Source organism: Ambystoma mexicanum, chromosome 1p, assembly GCF_040938575.1.
Source record: "Ambystoma mexicanum isolate Mex_15411 chromosome 1p, UKY_AmexF1_1, whole genome shotgun sequence".
In the NCBI taxonomy this organism is placed as follows: Eukaryota; Metazoa; Chordata; class Amphibia; order Caudata; family Ambystomatidae; genus Ambystoma; species Ambystoma mexicanum.
In genome coordinates this window covers 1,082,854,875-1,082,870,048 of record NC_090921.1, presented here as the reverse complement: position 1 = coordinate 1,082,870,048, position 15,174 = coordinate 1,082,854,875, and the positions used below count along the sequence as shown (strand labels likewise).

The 15,174-nt window shown below is 43.9% G+C and overlaps 1 protein-coding gene across 9 annotated transcripts in view; it reads right to left on the bottom strand.

Moving 5' to 3' along the window:
* Positions 1-15,174, bottom strand: part of METTL25B (methyltransferase like 25B) — a 278,862-nt gene that overhangs the window by 248,678 nt on the left and 15,010 nt on the right. The window contains exon 1 of one of the 9 annotated variants that reach the window (XM_069604632.1): positions 2,697-3,054. The exons of 7 other annotated variants lie outside the window; for them this stretch is intronic. The gene's annotated coding sequence lies outside the window, so the exon portion shown is untranslated. Of the gene's footprint in view, positions 1-2,696; positions 3,055-15,174 lie in introns of those variants that run through there. One more of the 9 variants, XM_069604646.1, reaches the window with a different exon arrangement.

Genomic DNA, 15,174 nt, shown 5'->3' with positions numbered 1-15,174 from the left:
TTAGGTAAAACATTCAAATGTGGAATTTACTTGCTTTTCTTGGTTTCAACTGAGAGATTTAGAAAGGGAAATTAATTGGCAAACTGAATTAAGTTAGGCTTCTAGTTTGCAGTTAGTAAAGCGAATGGAGCACAGCTTGAAAAGGCACGTATGAATGTTTACCTAAGAGAAAGTGAATTATGCCGTCACAAATTGGAAACAATGCTTTACCAAGGCACAAATGAAAGGGGCTCCATTAGGGCTGCCGATAAAAAGGCATAAACATCCTATTTTATTGCCAAAAAATCCGGCCATTATTCCCAACAAAGAAAACTAGGGAGTGCATGTGCATGACGCAGAGATATACATGTAGACCTGGCTAGGACTGTCAAATTCAGCCAAGTGAAGGGCTTTCTTCTCCTGGGTTTCTCGTAGTTTCGGATAGTCTCTTACATTTGTGTTTCTTAATACAATCTTCTTTGTTAAGCTCTGGATATCTTCTCCATGAGCTTTTATGAACACACTTCTGGGCTTGGTGCTCTCTGTAAGGTTATGCTGCTTACAGCTTGTTTTGAGATAGTCTCTCACTCTTGTCTTCACTTGTCACCCTTTCTCAGTCTCTCAATTCGTCCTTGGCAACTTTGAATGGAATTCGATTCCCTTTTACATTTCCCCACTCCTGGGTTCTCTCCATTACTTTCTTCTGTTATCGGGTTCTCTTGATAATCTCATCTCATATATTCCTCAGCAGCCGTGCTTAGGCTTTGCTTTACCCAGTCTTATCCTGTTAAGACCTTTTCCCTTCGTCCCAGGGTAATTGTCTCCAGTCCCACTTCATTCTCCTCACAAGGAGTTACTTGCTTTATGAGCCTTTCACATTGGCTACCAACAACTTCCTTCCTCATATCTCTTCTTTATGACTGAGACGAGATGCACTCTTCATGTACTCTTGCCCCAGCATCTTTCTGCTTTTCCCGTTCGGCCTTCTGCTATTCCCGTTCTCCCCAGTACCTACATCTGGGTAGGGGAATGTTGCAGGGCTCAGCTCGTACTCGGTGATTCTTACCCATTGTCGGTTTTCCAGTTCTTTTTTTTGGCAGAGTCTCGATCTCTGCTTCCCCTCAGGATGCAGCAGTCTACGGACACAGGCAACTGGGAGCTTCTCATGCTCCCAGTTGCAATGGTCTTGGTGTCGTTGAGCAAGTGTCTCACCCACTACTAGTCATTCGTGATCACGCCACCACCAGCTCCTAGATACTCTTCTCAGGCAGCGGTTTCACCGTTGCCGTTCTCCCGGCATCTCACTGTGGCGTTCCTCTGATTCGAAAGCTGCGGGCTCAGCGGCTTGCTTCTGCTCCGCCCCTCCAAGGTGCGATCACGTCAGGGGGCATCCGCTGCGTACCATACTCTCTCCTCCTTCCCCCACTCATCTCAGTTAAATACATGTCTAGTCTTAAAGTGGCATCCTCTTTTCCTGATTCGCTTCAGCATTGCCTGCAGCCAAATATAAAGAGGTTATATTCTTTTGCCCAGCAAGCAGTCCCATACATGCTGATATGTTAGGCAATCTAGGGAGTTCCTCATAGGACCGCAAGTCCTTTTCCCATAAGGGGAGTAAATCCCAGTGAGGTCCCACTTGCCCATACCCCTAGGGAGGGTATCGCGGAGCAGGCTCACCTGCCTAGCCTCAACGGGGTTGGCTCCCTCTTGGGGAGAAGGGATGAATACCCTAGACTCATCACAACTCCCATTGGCAGGGTTGGACAGAGGCAAAACAAAAACACATTGGTCCACTTTGACATTTTGGATATACCCCTTTGGGTATTGCCCCTACTGGCCAAAGGGAGCCATTCGAGGAACAGACGACTAGACTCAGGAAAAGAGGGAGGAGTCTGGGCATGGTAGAAATAGTAATGAAAACATGGCTGTATTTGCACTGACACCCAACAGCATTCTAGTTATATTCTGGAATTAACTTGAGAAGGTTCAGTGCAAACATTCTCAAGGCGAGCCTGTGACCACAATGCCCGTAAGTAAATTATAACAAGGGCTGAACTCAATAACATAACTCCACCATTGTCTGGTGTGTGTACAATAGGCGCACAAGTGTATGGTCTACAGTGCCAATAGAAATACAACCCTTCTGTTTACGTTGTGCCAGGGACACAAAGACCTGTTTTACAATTCGTAAATTAGGGATGGAAATAAGTACATGAATATAATTTGCTACAATTTACAACCAAATTACACATAACCCTCAATATCACATTGTATTTTTGGAATTGAAAAATATGTCTAGTTATAACATGCTTCATACATGATGCAAAAGAGAAAAATAGGCTTTACTGGCAGATAGAAATTAGTATTGACCTCTTCTCAGCCAATCAGAATATTCGGAATGCAGTCAAGACCTACTGGTGCTGCAGACTGCATTGCAGACATTCGGACTACTGGGAGTAGCCAAGGCCACAACAGAAAGCATTTCCCTGCATTCAAGAAACAGCAATGCCATTTCCCAGCAAGAATTATTTCAACAAGACACTCCAACGTAATTTAACATAAAGTAAAAGCTAAAACATGGAACAATGCTTTCACAAAAATGTCACTAACATTGTAACTAAAGCAAGCTCATGCTAAAACTGATCTAGATCGACCAGGCTTACAATTAAAACGCTTACATTAACATGTTTGTGTGCTTTACTCATTATTAAACTTACCTCTTCAACTTAAAAACCTGTGTTTACTAGTAGTATGTGCTGACAGAATTCGGGAGTGGCCGTTAGTGTTTGAGATAATGACGTGTTCCTAACTAACGGTCCTCGGCTGCGCCTTGGGCCTTAGCTCTGGAGCCAGAAATCCTCGATAACTCCTCCCTCGGTCTATAAGGTTATAGTGTCCATTTGTTCCTGCATGGTGGTCCACTCTGCATGTACTCGATCAGTAAAACAAATTTAAAATAAAAAAAATTAAGGGGTCACCCTGAAACGCCTTCCCGAATGCAAATCCCTCCTATTGCACTACACCACCTCACACAAGTCCACACTTACTTTTCATTTGCAATTACATACAGACCACCCTCATACAACCTTCATTTGCAGACAACTTAGGAGATGCAGTAACTAACCTCACGATCAGCCACCAACATCTCACCATCCTTGTAAACATCAGCAATTGTACTTCATTTCAGATGCAACAGCTTTACAAGCAGAAAAACGTGCATAAGTAAATATTGCAGAGGTTAGCGCAGTGCTCTGAGAGGTTTGCTTTCAGTAGCTAGTTAGGAGTTTGAGAACGTACCAGTATAGGGTGGCCAACTGTCCTGGAATTCGCGTTGTTCCGACTTTCGTCAGGACAACCTGCCTCCAGCACAGCCACTCTGCAAACTGAAGTGGCCATGAACACTGCACGGCGCTGCCGCCTGCTGCTTTCTTTCTCCGAGCGGCTCTGCATCCTTTGAGCCTCCAGGTCGAGCTATAACGCTCTGACACCTGGTTTAATTGAAATGCTATTGCTTTGTTCCTGGGGTCGTGATGGTCATATTTACAGTTAAAAAACGTTACCATCACCTCCAAAGGACAAACCATTTGCATTTCAATTAAGCCAGGTGTTATGAGCCATTAAAAAAATGTACATTTAAAAAGGGGCGGGTCAAACGTGAGTGACGTTGTGACGTCATCGCCACTTTGTGGGCAAGTGTTCCGTGAAAGACTATCAAAGAGTTGGCCACCCTATACCAGTATAAGACGTGGCTAGAGTGCAACAAAAAATTGGGACAATACAGATGGACAATGAAGAGTATAGGCTTGCTAGAAGAAAAGGAAAACATGGCCGCCAAAAACCTGTGGACAACCTGGATGCCCATCTTCTTAAGCAGTTACACGCAGCCAGACACACACTGAATGGAATTTGTGGCAAGTAAAATCTTACTACAGTGACAACGCCATCCTCCTTCACTGGGTTAACAACCTTGCTGTGCTTATGACTATTCACACCCAGAGAGGGGATGTGCCATTAGCCAATCAGGTGGCTGGAACAACGGGCGAGAATATAAATTCTCCGACCACTGTTCAGCCACTCAAAGCCCTTCCCCAGATGGCAGCATCTTTTTTTCCCGAATGTGGGGAAGACTACAGGGAGCCACTCCCTGTTGCCTCACCTCCCCACCCCAACCCAAACCTCTTTCCTCAACCCCCTCCCTCCCCACTATAGAAATGGAAAAGGACCTCTGCAGGACCGGAGCACCTCCTGCTCCCTCCCCCTATAGAAATGGAAAAGGGACTACTTGCCTCCATGAGTCGAGTACACAAACCCTTCATATGTTGGCTGTAAAAAAAGACCCTTTAATAAAAGCTCCCGAAAAAAAGTAAGATGCTAGATGGTATTCTTCCATCTGCAACTACAAGAAAGGGAACAGAAGGATGGAAGAAAAATGACCTTCGGAAAGAAAGCTAAACGAGTCTATTCAAAACTCAGGTTGTGTACGTCACAGAGATATCTTTGAATTTCCTTTTGAGTTGCTGCCATGATAGCCCTCCAAAACATACGCCAGTGAAATCCGAAAAAATGTACACATTTCAAAATGTGCTATTCAATAAAATTCAACATGAATTTCCAGAAATAACACAATCCAGTCTAAGTTGGTCATACCTACAAAGGTCCTTCTGCCTTATGTCGGGCTAAATCCACGGTACACCCGAATATTGCTGGTGTTTAATAATTCTAGTGTGTTTCTTAAATATCCCCAAAATGGTGCTGCTGACATAATTCCAATCTGAGACCAGCCAGGGGAGCTGCTTAAACAAACCATGGTAGTTTCAAAAGGTGCAAGCCCGTCAGTTTAATTATTGACGTGCTGCCAAGTTTCACATTCCTAAGCCAGTTACACACAACCCCAATTAATCATGCAACATGACTGTTGTAACAGTGGTTGAGTATGTGTTAAAATAGCCATCAAAATGCAGCTTTTTGATAAAGAAAAGAAAAACATGGATCTCGACGAGAAGATACATTTATTAGGATAACTCCCATTTGTCTGCTAGCCTTCAAGCCCACACAAGTCTCTGCCTCGAGCATTCAGCAGTGCCATCATATTTTGACCCCAATTTTGCCCTAGCTTCCACCCCAAGTCTGCTAAATTGTTTAAGAGTCTTCCGTGATCCATCAACCCCCTCCAGAGTAAATCCTGGCCATCGAGTAGGATAATTCACATAGGTGGTAATTTCAAATTAAATGCAAATTGCATGCAGGGCACCGCCAACATCAGCACTTATGTGCTATTGCGTCTTCTGCATATAATTTGGAAGTTTTACAAGGCAGAGTGTAAAGGTAAAGAGTAAAACTAGGCAAAATGACTTTTCCTCTTAACTCATTGCAAAACCATGCTGCCTTCAAATTACGGTTTGCAGATGGCATTTACTAATGGATTCCATAAGAATCCATTTGTTTTACACCTGCATGAATATCTCAGATGCAAAATGCGGTGCTCTTCCGAGAAGAAGGGAAGCATGGCAGAGATGCAAACTTTGCATCATGGCCCTCCTTTCCCTTCGAAGGGGACGGAAATGGGCTGGAGTGCAAGACGTAAAACAATAACATCTTGCTTTTACACTGTGATTTTGAGCACCAGCACATTTGAAAAAGACCCCCTTAGATTACTTGAAGCATGACGGCCACCAACAGCCTTGCCATTGTGAGCAAAAGCAAAGTCTCTTACAAATTTCTATGGTCGGGACATCCTTCCCCAACTCCAATGTCCAATTAAACACCCCGTTCTTTGTCATTCGAGGTTTCAGGTTTTCGGGGCTCCTGAACTGTGAAGGAATCAGTGGACAGCATCCTCCCAGGCCAAGCCATTGGTTTCAAGTTCTCTTCCAGAGGTCAGAGACAGGGTTGTACCTCTCTAATCACTGGTACACGATCCTATGGTTTTTTAGAGATTGACAAATGGGTTTGTGGAGTTCTCTGTCAGCTGACCACACCCTTCTTCTAGGGTCCTGGTACCTAGGATACTCTCCTCCTGGCTATCGCAGCCTCTCTGTCCCTTGGTGAGATTGTACAATATTGTGCCACCTCCCGCTCTGAACTCTGTTCCGGAGCGAGCTGGTCTGCTGGAACCTCTCTGATGTCTCTGTATACAAGGGGTGCCTGTTTTCCTTTCAGTGCCTAATGCCTTGCAACAATATAACTGTTCTCTGCTCTCCAACCAAGATTGTATTGGTTCTCTCCCTTTCCATTCTCCTTACCCAGTCCTCTCCAACCTCCTCAGTTACTCTTTCCCGATTGAAATCCCCTCAATCATCACTATGTGACTCCCCCTTCGAGTTGTTATAGAGTAGGGAAGGCAGAGACCGACTAGATATGATGCAGGAGATTTGGGAAGACACTCCTTTGGCAATTTCTCAGGACGCTGCTAAACAACATGAAAGCGGTGAGAGAGATGGTCAGGCTCACCTAACCAGAGCCCAGAAACACCAAAATGGAGACCATGAGAAGGTGGTTGCTCGCACTTTGTCCATGGATGGCCAGGTTTTGGTAATTCTGCCCACCTCTGAAAATAAGGTGGTGTTTACGTGGTATAGATCCTATAAGGTTTTAGAACACAAGGGTCTGTTGAATTATTTAATATCACATCCTGACCAAAGACAGAGGGTGCAGAATGACCACAATAACTTGACAAACTGGAAAACAAACCCAGTGGAGCAAATTACTGTCACCATGGCAAGGAAAGTTAAGTCAAAGCCCCAAATTGATGTGAGATAACCTTAGTAAATGGTGACCTCCAGGACCCTTACAATTCCTCAAGGTTATTTTTCGGAAGAACCAGCAAGAGTTCAAAATGTCTTCCATTCCATTAGAATCCCTCCTGGGCAAGTGGACAAGATGAAGCCCTATCGGACACCCAAGATTAGGAAACAGGTCATCAGCGAGGAGGTGGAACAGATGTTAAATCATAGTGACAGTTCTCCCCTATCATTTAAGTAACAAAACCGGACTCCTGGTGATTCTGCATAGATTTACAAAAAATGAAATTCCATCTAGATTGATAGCAAGCCTGGGAAGGCCCCGTTCATAACCATGTTGGATCAGATGAACGGTTATTGATAAGTTCCCTTGAACCCAGTTGATATGCAAAAGACTGCCTTTAGCACTCCCAATGGTCTATACCAATTAACCATTTGGATTACATGGAGCCCCTGCCACATTATTCCTTTATTTGCAGTGCTTATACTGCACTTTTATCCAAAGCACTTGACAACAAAACAAACGGTACAATAGAATGAGAAACTAGAGAGCAACAAGCATAAGTCAGAGATCAGAGATCAAGTTCAAGATACCACATCAAGAGAAGGAAATCTGTAGCAGATGAAGCTTGAACAGTTTTTTTTAACTGAGAAACAGAAGAACGAGAGCAAATCTCCAGAGGAAGAGAGTTCCAGAGTTTAGAAGCAATGAATTGAAATAAATGAAAGCAAGAAACAGTACAAGGAGGATAAGGAGCAGAAAGAAGAACACGAGAGGCAGAACAAAGGTTACAGGATGGTCGAGAGTTATCAATAAGCAAAGATAGGCTGGGGCAAGATCGTGAATACATTTGAATACTATACAAAGAATGTTGAACTCACAGCATCGCTGCACTGGTAACCACTTGAGATGGCAAAATGAGAGCTATGAGACGTGGGTATGCAGATAAGAAGAATCCGGTCAGCCAAGTACAAAAAAAGAATGTAAGAGAAGAAATACAGAGTATGGCAATCCAATGTAAAGTCAGCAACAATAGTATAAGTGTGAAAGGGCCAGGCATTGGAACAAAGTTTTAGCGGAAGAAAATGTGAGCAATTGACACATTTTCTAAATATTGAAGAGATAGAAATGTACAAGAACGAACCACTGATGCAGTTTGAATTGAACAGGAAGAGTCAAAAATGACATGCAGATTGTGTGCTTGAGAGAACATAGAACGATGAAGTGGAGGAAAGAAAATAGATAAGAGGAAGAATTTTGGGAGAAGCGGAAAAAAAATATTTCAGTTTTCATTGAATTAAGGCCAAGAGAAGACATCCATGAACAAATGGCAATAAAACATGAAGAACGTCAAAGATTAATAGAATCACTGAAACATCTGTGTGTTGTCAGCATAAAGGTGAACCTGAAAGCTATATGTAAAGATTAGTCAAGGATGAAAGGAGTTAGAGAGTAAATACAGGACCCAGAACAGACCCCCTGCAGAACACCGTGAGACAAAGGAAAAGAGCAGGAGGTAGAGCCATTCCAAGAAACAGTAAAAGAGGAATTGGACAGATAGAAGAGAACCCATGTAGATCAGTGCCTGAAAGCCCAAGAAAAGAAAATCAACGGTAGAATGGAATGATCTACAGTGCTGAACGCGGCACTGAGATCAAGCAAAATCAGAAAAGACCAGAGTTCATGATGTCGAGCATAACAGATTGAGTTAGAAATAGAAAGGAGTTTGGTTTCGGTGAAGAAGGGGGACCGAAAACCAGATTGACGAAGGGGGAAGAGGATTGTGAGAGTTAAGATATGAAGAAAATTGCACATAAACAAGTTGGGTTAGGACGAAATTACCCAAGTAGAAAAGTCCTACCACCAAAAGTTCGACCCCCATTTATTTGCATATGTATATGTGGGCGGTAAAGTTAATAAAAATGTATAGGTGTAAGGTGGGGGGCTGTGGGTGGTCTCCCCCCACACACACACACACATGAGAAAATTAAAAGAAAAAAGAGAAAGAAAATAAAACAGACTTTTGGTGGTCAGACTTTTCAAATCAGTAATTTCAAGCAGGTCCAACAAGTTGTTCCAAAAGTTCTGATAAGTATGGAAGAAGTGAGAGTGGACAGATCAGAGTTGGTTTCTAGACCTCCAGCCTTTCTGTTTCACGGTCAAACACAGGAAAATCGAACACCAACAGAATGTGAACTAACTCGAGAGAGGGTTTTTTCAGAAGAGGAAGAACAGTGGGTTTGCTGAACACCAAAAGGAAAGAACCCAAGGAAAGAGAAAGATTAAACAAGGTGGTAAGAATCAGAGCAAGCAGGACTTAACTAAAGAGGCAGGATGAGGATCTGAAGGCGCTGCAGTTGGATGATGAAGGCTAATGGATAGAGTTTTAAGACCTTACTCTTTCTTAGCAGGGTTCTACTTAGACAACATAGTAATCCATAGATCGAGTTGGCAGGAACATCTATGCCACTTGTATGAAATTACTAGGGCTTTGAAAAGAGCAGGATTCTATAGGTTAACCCAAAATATTTCATCCGGTCCAGAGTGCCAAAAAATGTCTGGGATACTTAGCGCTTTCTTAGGCCTACTTGGCCATTATCAGCAGTTTATTCCAAATCACTCCACCCTTGCTGACAGACTTACTTGCAGCCAAACAATTGTCTAGACTAGGGGGAAACCAGAATAGTTGGACGGGCTAAAGAAGGCCCTTTGTAACAAACCCATTCTGCAACTAGCACTTAGCCCCCCACTTCCTCATCCCTTCTCTCTCGCTCTGCACTTGCACGTTCTGAATGCTCACAAGGCCTAGTAGGTCTGCCACTATCTTTCATTGTTATATTTGCTTTATTTCCCCATGTTCCCTCCCTGTTGTGCTCTGGGCTCTTTGAAACACAATTTACTTGATTTATAAGCGGATTACAAATGCACAATAAATAAAATAAGTAAATGCCAGAAGTCAATAAGGAGTTTATACTCTAAACAGACACATCCAAGATGGGGTTAGGAGCAGTCCTATGTCAGTTGCATGAGAATCAAGACCATCCGGTATTATATACAAGTAACAAATTATTCCCCAGGGAACAAAATTATTCAACTGTAGAGTTGAAGGCCCTGGCCATTAGGTGGGCTGCAACCAGTGTAACATACTACATGACTGGAGGGAGGTTTAGGCTCATCATCGACCATTATTCTCTTACCTGGCTGTCACAACAAGACACAAATGCCTGGGAAATTAGGTGGTTTCTAGACCTCCAGCCTTTCTGTTTCAGTCAAACACAGGAAAGCCAACAATCAATAGAATGTGGACTACCGGACCCATTACCCTATGAAGAGGAGAGCTTGAATCCAACCGCAGGGGTAGGTTTAATTACATTTTTTACATTTGTGACAATGCCCAGACCATAGGGTATTTCGGCGTTCGGTACGTAGTAGGTGCTGTATTGAAAACAGTGAGCTAATAAAGACAACAGAGGATAAGTCTACGACAGCTTAATCATATGTAATCGGACAATCTGGTTTTTACAAATCTCTTGAAGGAGGTGTAGGATTGTTAATTTCTGATATGAGGTGGTATTGAGCTTCAAAGCGCTGGGGCTTTTAACGCAATAGTGTATTCCACCGGGTCTATTGTTTTTGAAGTGGGGGGTCGTTAGCGGTGTGCAGGAAGGAGCTGGATCTTAGCATCCGTGAGAGGATCTTTTGAGAAATGCAGGTATTGAGGGAGAGGTGGGGGGGGGGGCATCTTTATGGATACATCAGTGGGCGATGGATAGACTTTTGAAGTCCGCCCGTGCTTTGATTGGGAGCCAGTGGGTTTCATGTCTGGTTACTATGCTTGCACTGCCTTCTTTTATAATAGTTGTAATTTGGACATGTTGCAGCAGTGGCGCAAGAGGATGGCCAAGTTGCCATAGTCGCAGATCTGTCCATTTGGATTTTTATGCCTAGCAAGGCAATTTCAGTGCTATGCTTGGGAGGGAACCCCGACTGTCTATTACTGAGCAGGTTGTTCTGTTTGTGACAAATCCAGGGAGCTTGTCACCTCTCAAGGGGGAGCCACCCCATTTGGTACTAGTAACGGACCACAAAGCCAACCGGGCCAAAGAAGAGTAATACAAGAGTGTGACAGACCACACAGTTGACAGGGCCAAAGAAGAGAGTGACAGACCACAAAGTCGAGTGGAAAGAGGAAGAGGCTGGCAGGCCGCAAAGTTCAGCCGGACGAATGAGAGTGGAAGAAGGAAGTAGAAGATCGAACCCACGACCCGTGGCGAAAGAAGACTTCCCTAAGAGAAGGTAAACGGAACAGTGATAATTCCGGGAGTGGGCCGGGGCAACCTATGAACTGGAAACAGAGAGAAAAGAAGTAAACCATTTTGGCAAGCAATCCTCTGGTCAGTTCCATAAGTATTGAGTAGTTGAGAAAGACTCAAGGAGCCTCTCCTTCTTCCCAGTGGGGCCAAGTTGAAAGACAGTGTTGAAGTAAAGTGAACACCAAACCATTGGAAGGAATTAAACAAGTTGATGAAGTATTTAATGATGAAGTATACTTAAGAGGAATCTGCGTAGGCTGGACATTAGACAGAAGGAAGCCATTCACCTAGTTTTGTTACAAGTGTGGAACTTTGTGAACTCAGAACATTAGAAGACTTATTCTCCTTGGTTGTGATAGGATCTCTTTGGTTAGCTTAAGTAGTGATGGGGATAGATTAGGAGTTTGATTAAACTGGAATACTTTCTGACAACAGATTTTCAGGGCCAAGTTTTAGGTTTGTTGAGGTAGGGAATCACCTCTACTTAGGGGCAAGATAGGTTTTGCATACCTTTACCCATAAATAAACATTTATAACCAAAACAATGCCTGATTTTGTTCAGACTGCTCGTTCCAGGTCACCAAAGTTCTACGGGACCAGGCCATCAAGGAAAGATGGGTACAAGAACCATGCCCCCTTATTGTTGGAGAAGATCCAACCTCAATGGTAAGCTGCAAGGGGCTTCCAAACTCTGCACCTTCCGGTTAGGGTATCACAATCTCTTGTGCCAGTTCAGTGAAATCGGGATTAGATGGCAGTAGCTGATGTGCTTCAATTTGTGCAGGGCACTAGAGGGACTGGTGGAAAGAGTCCAGCCATCTCAAGTGAGGAGAAAAGGCATCCTCATGAAAGTTCTAGCCATCCCCCTTCCAAGAAGCATACAGATCACACTTTATTCTTCCGAGTTGCAAAGTGGTCGAGAATCAGCATTCCCCAACCTCAGAAGATTGGATTTAATGTTTTCACATGATGTTCCCATTCATGGGGGGCATAGGACTTACTCAGAACATCCACCCATACATACTCCTCTTTCGCCCTGTGGGACGCTATTGGGAAAACATTGCATGCACCTGCCCCACAACTTGAGTGCGAAAATGCAGAGAGTTGTAGACCTCATGCTGAGATAAAACTGGGCTGTGCTGTCAGTGTACATCAACACGTGGCGGTGACCTGGCCAGATGGTGCGAAACGCCTTCAATGTCAGATTAATGGGAGTGCTAGTCAATTTATATAGTGTGTCTGTTCCTCCAGGCTATAAAGGTCATGGACCTCCCGTTGCCCCATTATGCTCCCCTACCTGAAAGACTGGAGTCCGTCACAAGGGTCCTGCTGAGGGATGGGTAAAATGTATTCACTAAGTCTGGTTTCTTCCCTACATTCACCCTGCAATTCCTGATGATCTATGCACTCTGAGCCTGTGAACACAGGCTCACAAGGTTTAATTGTATATCCTTCAAGCGTTAGGTTATGTAACCAATACTCATAAACTGCAGCATCCACCCAAAGGCATTTTAGCGCTAGCTAGCGGAATGAGGATGAACGAGCTAGAAAAGATACGTTTTTAGTATCAGAGATAGTTTTCACGTAAAGCACAGGGAATACAATTACAGAGCTCGGCCGCAGTGACCGAAAAGGATCGGTCCCCAACACAAGTGGCCTTGAATCGGGGGACAGAAACAAGACAGGCATTCGCCAAGCGGAGTGTCCAAGCAAGAATATACGGAAAGAATTTGGCCTGTAGATATTCTGCCCCAGTTCCATAAAAGGCATGATGAACGAGACATAAGGCCTTGAACTGAATGCACTTGGCCATGGGTAGCCAATGAAGATGGTGCGGAACCGGAGTAATGTGAGCACATCCAGGTGTGGAAGTGGCTAGTCTGGCTGCAGAGTTCTGCAGGACTATAAGGTGCCATAAGAGGTAGACAGGTTGTGCCAGAAATAGGGCATAACAGTCGTCCATGGAGGACATAACAAGTGAGGACACCACTGGGGCACGTAACTGATAAAAGAGAAAAGGAAGAACCTTACTAAAGGGTTTTCAGTTGAAGATGGCCCCATTGTCATAGTGCACTTATCTGAGATTTCCGCAGAGAGAGAGGCTGATTCTTTACCCCTAAATCCTTCTCTAGCGGAACAGGAAAAGGACCCAAACAAGAGCCAAAAATAGGGGGATCCAAAAGGCAGTAGAGGAAGGAGAGCCCATCACCAACACTTCAATTTTTTCCACATTCAACTGGAACCAGTTATTACACATCCATGCACCCACGGCTTTGAGGCAGGCCCTCAATCTGGTCGCTGTCTCCACAAGAGAGAGATCTAAACGGACCAGAAGTTGTGTCATCTGTTAACAGTAACACTGGAAGTAGTGAGAGCAGATACGCTTGGTAAGAGGTTGCATGTACATGTTAAACAAAAACAGGAATATGGAGGAACCATGAGCAACTCTTCATGTCAAGAAAGTGGGCACAGAGTGAAAAGGAGGGAGGGAAAGACTGTTCGACCAGAGAGAAACAAAGAAAACCAGGAAAGAACAGCACCAGAAAGGGGCGGCCCTGTTGAGCAAGAAAGCATGGTCAAAGGTATCAAAGGCGTCAGATAAGTCAAGCAACAATAAAACACTGATGCTGCCAGAGTCGTGCACCCGAGCCAGATCGTCAATGGAGACCAGCAGCCCCTTGGTGCCGCTTTCTGGATGAAGTGAAGCCTTTGAAGAAATTGATACATTTGTGAACGATACCAAATGGTACATGACCCAATGCCTCAAAAGAGGCATACATGTGAATGCGCAGAAAGCCAATGTTTGAAAGGAAAAGTGAATATTGAAATGAACTGTGCTAAGCAAGGGTCAGTGAGTATTGGACAAATATTATTTCAAGGATAAGAGGAAAAGTGATTAAAGAATGCAAAAGCCCTGGCAGGTTAGTGAACTAGGGAAGCCGTGAGTCTGGGACTCACATCCAAGAAAGAGAAATGAAGAGACTCACTAATGTGATACCATGGCAGGAGAGTAAACCAGGAGTTGGAAGAGAAAAACTTGACTGTGGAATAGTGGTGCGACATTCTAGTAGGAAGGTAAACCAGGAGAGTGAAATTGCGAGAAACTAACATTAAAAGGGAAGAATCATACCCTTTCTTTGAGGATTATTGAGAAAGTTGCAAATACCCTGGCAGGAGAGCGTCCCAGGGGTATAAGGAAGAACAACCATGGAAAAGGGGAGAACCACGCCCCTTTAAAGTCAATGAAAAATACATGGGATGAGAATCTGAACGTTTAAAAGAGGCTCAAGGTTCATGCCCCTTGAAACAATCGTCAACTTTGATACAGTGACCTTTCAATTACCAGAAGAAATCTGGGGGAAGGGAGACCCCTTTCCCTGTGGAACTTTATTCCTTTCTTTTCAACACCTTAAATCTTTCTGTTTTTGGAACACTGAGGAAAAGCTACGAGTGTATAGCTTGAAGAAATCTCCTTGTGCTCATTATATTGAGTTTAGAGTCTAAGGGTTAGTTTAGGGTTTGGACACAAAACAGAGGATGCCCTTTTGTTTAATATTCTGACACTGATGTTACTTCGTTTTGTTGAGGAAGGGGATAGATAGGATTTCCCCCAACCTTATTTTTATTTTGTTGAATACAAGTTTATAACCAATACCCAAGATGCCACTGTGTCCAAGTCTTACTCTTGACCCCTTACAGGAGGCTGTTGTGACACCAGGGACCCCTTGGTGCTTGGAAATGCGTCTCGCTACTAATTGCAAACAGACACATGAAGGAATTGTAGTTCCAACAGGAGCCACTCGATGGGGAGTATAAACGTGCACATGACAAGAAATGGTGTGGGTGTGAAGAGTAGGTTGGCAATAGTACAGAAGATTTAGAATTGAGGGAAGGCAGAGCAGAAAGAAGGGAAAGGACACAGTGGGGCGAAAGAAGCAACAATATGCATAGGAGAAATGAAAGGAGCTGAAATGAGAAGAGAAAGGGAAACAGAGGGAGGAGAGTGAGAAGAGAAAGGTGAACACCTGGCGGGAGAACGAAGAGCGTGAACACATCTAGAGGGAGCGAGAGATTAGAGGAGGGAGACAACACTTAAATGAGGGCGAGAGTACAAGGAGAAAATGAGGAAGTAGAGTATCTA